This window comes from Trematomus bernacchii, unplaced genomic scaffold (assembly GCF_902827165.1).
Source record: "Trematomus bernacchii unplaced genomic scaffold, fTreBer1.1, whole genome shotgun sequence".
NCBI classification, from domain to species: domain Eukaryota; kingdom Metazoa; phylum Chordata; class Actinopteri; order Perciformes; family Nototheniidae; genus Trematomus; species Trematomus bernacchii.
In genome coordinates this window covers 2574667-2584186 of record NW_022987705.1, presented here as the reverse complement: position 1 = coordinate 2584186, position 9520 = coordinate 2574667, and positions in this window count along the sequence as shown.

Below are 9520 nucleotides of genomic sequence, written 5' to 3'. Positions count from 1 at the left end.
GATTGTTTTTTTATGCAAATTAGTTTACTCGACACAAAACTGCCTGGATATTTTCCTTAAAATTAAAATATTTTCTTTTAAATTAAAATATTTTGCCTAAAATTTAAATATTTTCCTTAAAATAAATTAAAAATAAATATAATTAGCTTATAATTATAATTTTTTTTTAAATGTCATTATCTGCAATATCAAAGTGTTGAGAGGGGTTGTGATGATTTTAAACATATTTATGATTTTTGTTTTTGTTTTTAGGGGATGTGACGCAGGGTGGTGGAGGTTAAACACTTAATTCCCCCATCATTTTATTAACAGTTTATCCATATCACCGGGCAAAGCTGACAGATCAGCCGGATCCCCGCGCGGTCCTCCCCGCGCACAGCCCCAGAGTCCACTCCACCTCTTTCCACTGTCCTGTCTGCTGGCAGGCGGCCAACCCAAGTGTGTGGAAATGACACCGCCAGGGCGGCAGAGATTTTCCTTCATTTCTCTCCTTCCCGATCGCAGACTGGCTGACATTGGCTAGAAAGTGGAGCAGCTCGTCAGGGACAATCAATGCGAATCGATCGAGCTGTGCGGTTGAGGCTCCAGAGCTGGAAAATATCGCGGCAGCTGGAGAGAGGGAGAGAGAGAGAGAGAATAGGAGAGGAGGGGGTGTTCTACTAAACTCTGCCAGTAGCCAACTAACCTCCCTGCAAACAAATATGCTCTGGCTCTCATAAACATGACACTCACTTAGTAAATACTAAAGTCACAAAGCGACCAAATGTGTAATTACGCACAGGATTTGTGATCCAAACGCATACAGTCCACCAGCAGTATTTATTTTATAATTTATTTAGTGTAAAGCCAACTGAAATAATGATTCAAAGTGAAATGTCATTGCTATATTTCCAAGATTTCAGGACTTTTTTCAGAATAAATTACACTGAATTTGGAACTTGCCTTTAATATGTTACACAATGATCCATACGAAGGATTTTGCATGAAGTTATAATGCATTGTTATTCATATCTGTTTTAAAAAAAATCCTAAAATTCATCCTTAATATATGGCAACTTCAAATTCAATTTTAAATGCAAGGAAATTATTACATATATGTAATTTTTTAGTTCCACTCAAAAGTCTAATGTTTAAAATAGTGATTGTCATTTAATATGATGATGGGTATCTCATTTTGGAGTATTACTCCAAAGACTATATGGTTGTGTACTTTGCTACTATATGTTCCAGTTTTCACAGGTTATTATTTATAATATATAATAGTATTCAAAACGTATCGAATGATCCAAAAAATGTTCATACATTAAATAAGAAATGAAAGAAGGCATCAGATTTGTATTTTCACGGCTGGTTAACGACATATGTTGTGATAAAAAAGTATAAAGTAAAATCTTGCCAAGAAAAGCTTCTCAATGGCTAAAAAGTGCCCAATACCAATTTTCTGTCTGATACCAACACTGCTCATAATACCTTTTATCAATGGCTTTTGCCTCACATAGCTATTTAAACATGAAGGAACCTATACAACATATTATACTTCCCTTAGAAAGAAATAGCACACAACATGACTCAGTTATGCAATGCTGCTACTTCTTTTGAATTTTAACCTTTTTCCACACAGACATTTTAGCATTTGTTTTGATTGGTCAGCCCCAGTCAAACATTAACAATGGAATTTAAAGTGAAGCTTTGTCTGAAAGTTTAAATCTAAATGTGTGTCATGATAATAAATAATACTACGCTCAATGTAGCCAATAACTCAATGATGGTTGTTTTAAAGATAGTTTAGGTTATAATCGGATTATAATTCTTCCCCAAAATATCCGATCCAGTTATCTTGGCCACTTATAAAAAGGTCTACAAATCCTTATAGAAAAAACATTACTATCCTTAGACCAAGTGGATAATGTTTCCTGTTTATTTATGTCCAAAAATGTTTGTGACCTTGACATGATTGACACTAAATTAGCCTTAAGATAGGGGAAGTGGACATCATGTTATAATTAAAAATACCAGTAAAGGACTGTCATAAAAAGGATACATTTTGCATCCATAAAAACCCAATCTGACCCCATACTATTAAACAGACGAACGTTACATATAGGTTGCTCGTCGTGTCATTCATAGGTTGAAAAGAGAGAAAGCCTGAGAGAGACGGAGAGTCACGCATGGATAGATGGGTAGGAGGGAGCAGCAAGCTGTGACTCTTGGACATGTTCTGGTGGGTGCACTGAACCCCGGAGGCTGCAGACACACTCAGCTCTTTGTTGTTTTCCTTCTGCACAGGGAGGCAGGGTACTTTCCTGAGCTGGGGAGGAGGATTAGCGTTGCATGGCCTCCATCCCCAGCTGCACACATGACCAGCCCCGTAGGAAAGCCCCCGAAGACGGCCCAAAAAGAGGTACGTAAGGGATGAAGGGAGCAGGGCGAGGCATGAAAATCGCAGCTCTCCGCAATACTGAGGAATGTTGCAAGCTCTGTACACCCTCAACATGATCACTGGGAAACTCTTTGAACAGTCCCCCTTATTTCAAAGAGGCTTGCTTTTCATGTTCTACTTGTTTATAAAGTGTTTCTCCAAGCTTAAACTTTGTCTTTCTTTGTTCAGCAGCACACACATATAGACTTGTTACATCCACTCCTTAACCTATATAATCCTCATCCGCCTGAAAAAATACAGTCATCATAGCTATCCCCACATGCACCACTATCTATTCTAATATTTAACGATTTTAAAGTCTTGCAAAATGCCTGTGATTGTGAAATATGACTTATTGTCTTTGTTGCTCAAGATTTAAAGTCCAGGAGAAGTACTCTTTAATCATATTATTAAAACATTTACTTTTACAAATTGATCTCATTCCCAAACATGTGTGAAACATGACATCTACTGGCAACAAACAACGTCCTCGCTCACTCCAGTTGGCTGGGTTTGGGTGCCAGGTGATGTCACTTCCTGTAGAATACCATATATCATCTGTCACCAAATTTTACCAGCTGTTGGAGCAGATTGTTTCAGTTGACTAAAACCTCCAGGAAGTCACTGAGTTCAGGGTGAAATACATCCAGCAGGCGTTCAACTGCATGTCAAACTTTAATATGTTGTTTTTGCATTTCAGATTCCATACAAATGTGGACATTTATGAGCTTTGGAGGTGTAGGTAGGCTTTTTTATTTTAGCTTTTGGGTGACCAAAACCAGCTGTTTCCCCTTCTAATTTCTTCCTGCTTCTCATCTTCATGCTAAGCTAGCTAAATGCCTCCAGGCTCTGAGTCCATAGCTAATGCAAAGATACAAAAGTGGTACCAATCTTTTCATCTAGTTCTTGGCAGGAAAGTGATTTGTCAGTTAATATAAAGTCAATTACATAACAAAACAATAATGCTAATTATTTGTTTATTTATGGTTATCCTAATGTTTTTGTAATTTTCTTGGGTTGGAGCCTGTAGTGTAACCATGAGATTATTATGCTGTGAAAGCTTTGGGTGATTAGACATCACATACAATACCAGTCAATCAGAATGAAACCGAGTCACTCCATCTGCTCTAAATCCAGATTAGCTAATGTGGAAGTGAGGAAATCCAAATTAATTCAATATGGGTTCTCTGGGCGTCACATGGACAATGGGCTGTCAGAGAAGCAAGAAAAGATAAATTAATCTACTCATGCTGAACTGTTATTAATGCGAGCAAAGACATTTTGCCTGTGACGTAATTGAATCACACATGGCTTGTTTAATTAATGGCTTGTGCAGTTGACGTGACTGCAAATAACGTAAGTTGAAATGTGGAAACAGCTGCATAATCTTCAGTATATGATGTTGTAATATGCCTTTTTTTGTGCCATTCCCTCTGTGCCAGACGGGATGCCAGCAAAAACAGGATTTAAATAGAGAGTCAACAAATGTAGCTGCCAACAGGTCATTGACGTTATGGAAATACTCCACCTGAGAATAAGTTTGTCTACATGTTACAGTCAGTTAGTCACATCCAAGAATATGTCATTTCAAAGCAATCAGAAATCCTTTATTTGTCCCACAATTGGGATATTTATAATGTTACAAAATTAAGGGGACAGTTCAGATACAAAAGTAAGAACATTAATTATAGAGGCTTGCTCCTGAGTTATAAAATCAAATAAGTACACAATCATGATACAATGAAAGAGAAACATTATATAAAGTAAGTGAACTAGCAGCCAGTAATGGTAATAATATAAAGTACAAATTATATATTGCAATATTTAATGCAATATCTTTTGAGGCAAGAAACAACCTTTCCCTTTTGTGTATTATCTGTTCCTGTAATATTGGCAACATTCAACGATACAGCACGTATGTTGCACACTACTATCAATTAAGTGCCCAAAGTGTTTTTGTGATGTGTTTTCACAAAACAAGCAAAAGTCGTATACGCCTTGTGTGAGCCTCCCTGCTTCCTGATGAGCAACACTGGCTCCATTTCTAGAGATGTATTACTCATCCTGCCACTAATCACAGGCTCAGCCTCATCTGTCAGGAAGCTAGTGCCTCTATTGTCTTGACTGACAGTAAGAGGACACAAAAGCAGACAAAACGACATCAACAACTGCTTAGCTTGTTCCACTTAATAAGTAGTGTCATTAGTCTCTAAATGTGAAGCAAACACTGCCCCTCCTGTAGCAGTACCAGCCAACCAGCTATTGCTGTTGTAGTAACATAAGGGTTGGGGCCCCATCTAGTGGCAGGAAGCGGTCTGAGAAAGAGCCTTTAGAGAGAAGAATTTAAATTATACTTGGTAGTAGAGATGGCTGATTCGTGTGTTATAAATAAATCATGACAGCATTACTCTCAGTGAGCGCTCAAGCAGTATTTAGCCCGTGCTGCTTCCTAATGGCTATAAACGTAAGATTGGGTAATGCTCCTCTCACATTCTGTTGCTTTAAGTCAGGGGTGTCAAACTCAAATACACAGTGGGCCAAAATTTAAAAAATGGGTACTAGTCGAGGGCCGGACTGGTTCAATGTTTAATGCAAAACTTATTGAAATGAACTTATTGCACATATTAAACCTGGAACTAACAAAGGTTAAATTATTGCCTATAAAAACAACATTAAACATTAAATAATCAGTTGTATTCATTTCTCATGGCTCTATCTGCAGCTTTTCCAGAGTCATTTCTTATGATTACATTTTTCCACAGGCCAACAGCTTCAACAAAACAATTCCCCTCAAAGAAAAAAACAAACATGCTCTGTTGTCGCAAGAAAAAAAGTGCAGAAGGAAACATCCATGTAAACTCAGTTTGCTGCTGTGATGCTAGTTCAAGCCAGATACTTGGCATCTCATCTTGGGTGCAAGTTCATCAATGTTTGGGCTCAGGCTCTGAGATGAGGAAACCCTCAGGATTGAGTGAAGGTGTGCGTGCAATATACCGGGGGCCAGATCTAATAATAATAAAAAATTATCCCGCAGGCCGAAATTAAATCCACCAAGGGCCTGATTTGGCCCCCGGGCCTTGAGTTTGACACATGTGCTTTAAGTGTTTCAAAGGAGCGTTTTTGTCCGAAGGAAAGTAGCAGAGGTGTACTCAGATCTTGTACTTGAGTAAAAGTAGAAGTACAGAGTGTAGGAATACTCTGTTATAGTAAAAGTCCTGCATTCAAATGTTACCTAAGTAAAAGTACAAAAGTATTAGCATCAAAATATAGTTAAAGTACCAAAAGTAAAAGTAGTGATTGTGCAGATTGGTGCATTTCAGAATAATATATATGATGTGTTTTATAATGATTGATCATTAAAGTGTTCTCAAAGCTGGTAAAGGTGCAGCTAGTTTGAATGGCTTTGTATACTGCAGGGTAGCTTGTGAATTTACTCCAGGTGGAACTAAAGTCTGATTTAACACTTGATTATATTTCACATCATTCATCCAGATCTGTAAAGTAACTAAAGGTATTCAATACATGTAGTGGAGTAAAAGTACAGGACTTACCTCTGAATTGTTGTGGAGTTAAAGTACAAAGTAGCATACAATGGAAATACTCAATTAAAGTACAAGTATCTCAAAATGTTACTTAAGAACAGTATTTGAGTAAATGTACTTAGTTACTTCCCACCTCTGGAAAGTAGTCACCAAAGTTTAAATTCAAATTTGTTGATTCAAACATCAGCATTATATCAACATTTTTTAAATCTGCTTCCACGCTCACATTAGCATCCCTTCAGGTTTACAGTAAAGGTTCAACTAAATGGTTTACTTCAAAAAGTGCATGCATCCAAGTCTTAACATCCAACACATCTTTAGTCTGAAAACCAAATATAAAATATTTACAGAAAAGAAAAGAAAACTCAATTATGATTATGTAGTTTCTGTAATTATAGGCACAGCATGTTGGCCTACATTAAGCACAATTATACTTATCATTTTAGGGAGCATTCGTGCATTAAGGCAGGTATTAAAGGTGGGGTAGGTAATTCACTTCAGAAACCCTTTTTGTTATATTCCATGGAATGCTCTTAACATCCCGATAGCAATGAATATATTAAATGCTTTGACAATAAATACATTAAAAAAAATTCATCTGTGGAAGCCGTGGCGCTGTAAAAAGCACGACCAATCATCTGAGCCGGCCCGGCTAAAATAACTGGATGGCCTACCTGCCTGTCAGCCTTCCATCTGTGCACAAACTTATCTCGTGCCCTCATTCTTACCTACCCTACCTTTAAAGGTGGGGTAGGTAATTTTGGAGAAACCAGCTCGAGTGCGCTAGAATTTGAAAATACACAGCCGGAAAGAATCTGCCCCTTCCCTCAGACTTCCTTATAGAGCCCCTCCTCCAACACACACGGACGCGCACATGACTAATGAGGGCACGAGATAAGTTTGTGCACAGATGGAAGGCTGACAGGCAGGTAGGCCATCCAGTGATTTTAGCGCTAAAATGATTGGTCGTGCTTTTTACAGTACTACGGCTTCCACAGATGACATTTTTTAATGGATTTTTTGTCAAAGCACTTAAGATATTCATTGCTATCGGGATGTTAAGAGCATTCCATGGAATATAACAAAAAGTGTATCTCGAGCCGGTTTCTCAAACTTACCTACCCCACCTTTAAGTAATTCAGTTACATCTTTCAGTAATTGTTAATTTTGGCAACTAAAGGGATGAAAATGAATCAAATTAGGACTACTGCATCGTAAATGTATTCCTCCGCCAATCAGTCAAGCTACAGTTTACTATGTCTTTCCAAAATATCACCCCTTCATAATTTTATCCTATGAGCCATTTTTGTCATAATCACTAAATTGTTTTACCTATAAGGCAGGGTTTAAAACAGGTTTAGTGAGGTCACAGTGACCTTTGACTTGAAGCTGTTTTTTAGTTGAACATTCTTGGATGTAGCCTAATAGCTTTTTGAATAATTATTTTTAATTGGATTTAGTGCTTCTTCAGTTTTGTATGAATATTGTTCTTGAACTTCGCCATTTTTGTAAGTCATTTCTGTTCAATAGCTCCAATGTAATGTGTGTTTTTATTGGATATTAGTCCTTCTATTTTTATGAAGAACCCAGCCATTTTTATACGTATAAGGTATTTGCTACAAAAACACTTTAGCTGGAGAAAAAGAATAATAGGACTATTACCAATACTAAGAACTATAAAATCCTTTACTTACTTGACTATAAGCTACACATTTGTGAAATCAATCAAATACATTGTTAATTATAAAATGGAAGCTGTGACGCAAGTCAAATGTCAGCCTTGATCTGATCATTAATATCGTATCGAATTAAAAGAAAGGAAAAACTCACTAAAGAAACTGCTCAATCTTTGAAACAATATTCTTATAAAATGTGAAAAACACTGGAATTCTAAAGAAAAAAGCGGTGTGTCAAACTTTTCGAGTGCTACAATTCCCATTGATTTGAAGTCATTTGGTCACATGAAATAGAAACTCTGATTTCTTTTTGAAAAAAGAGGCAGCAAATGTCAATAGAAATACTTATATAAAACAGAAGAAGCACTAAAGTCCAATACAAATATGTGTTCCCTAGTTTGGCCTTATTCGTAGTAAAAATATATTGTACTGGATTGCAGGCATGTGTCGCATAACATGGAAGCTATTGAAAAATACAATAGCAAAATGGTAAATACTGTATAACACTTTTCCAGTCCAGCAACCTCTGACAGCGCTTTACGGCACATTCACACACTGTTGTCAGAAGCTGCCATACATGGTGCCACCTGCTCATCAGGAGCAATACACATAACAATTCACATATCAATGGTTGTGCCAAGGACATGTCAACATACTCTGAGGGGCCAAAGGATCAAACAATCGACCTTCAGAATGGTGAACGACCCTGCTTCCTTCCTTCACAATATCAGACTATTTGTTCTGCTTGAGTCTTATAGATTTAGGTGCATGCAAGGCTGAAACGGGGAGCTTTTTGCATCTGTTTAGATAAATCAATGCAGGTGAGAAGATGGCTGGGACTTAAAAATGCAATTGATGTATTGCATAAACATTAATATAATACAATGGCTACATTTGTGCTAACATGAAAAGAGCCAAGAGTTAATGGCACTGCCTCCATTGGTGATAAGTAGGAACTGCAAGAGGCACTGAGCTCATTATGACACACTGACTGTGAATTATCTTATTATCTTATCTGATCATCTGAAAACATCAATATGCACTAAAAGCATTTTGAATTATTTCAAAATGTAAGCTGTGAATTACATCTGTTTTGACCACACATATTGTATGCTAATTACCCTTTCATGGGAAATGATGTTCCCAGAGGCTTTCAGTGTCTGAAATTCAATTATTTTCCTTTCAGTCCATATGGGATGACATATCTATTAGGCTACTTATGAAATTCCACTAGCCACTCATTTTTGATAAAATCATATTTCTTTACATTTGTATTCATCATCAACATCTATATTAACTAAAACCACCATTCGTTCCATATATTTAACAACAAATGATAACATAAAATAAAACAATTCCAGCTTTCGTTTCTGCCCTTTAGGCTACAGCAGTCACGTTTGTGCTATCATCCATTTTGACGTTGGCTATGTGTGATCTTCAGAACATGTGTTTATAGCTCATCTGAGACAAAAATAAATCGAGAATAGCTCAAATGTTATTGTTGCAGGTGAAAATGTCTCTGGATCCCCAGCTGGAGTCCCTTAATTTGCACACCCTGATGGTTTGTCGCCACCACCTGAAATTTCCCTGCCACCATTGAATACAATTTAAAAAAACGCCAGTGACGTTTGCGTGCACGTTTGCGTGCCTGTAACCATACCGAGCCCGTGTAGTGATCATGAATGACACATGTTGGAATCCAAGGCCCATCCGCTCTCATTTTCGGGCGTACCGAAATGTGAAGAATACCGAAACATGGCGCACCGTGCGTGCGTGGGGGCAACCCCGTCTCAGCCTCCATCTGATGGCAGCATCAGGCAGTCCCGTGAAACATTTGCGTGGGAGTTCCCTTCACCGCCATGTCGGGATAGTGCACATCTCTC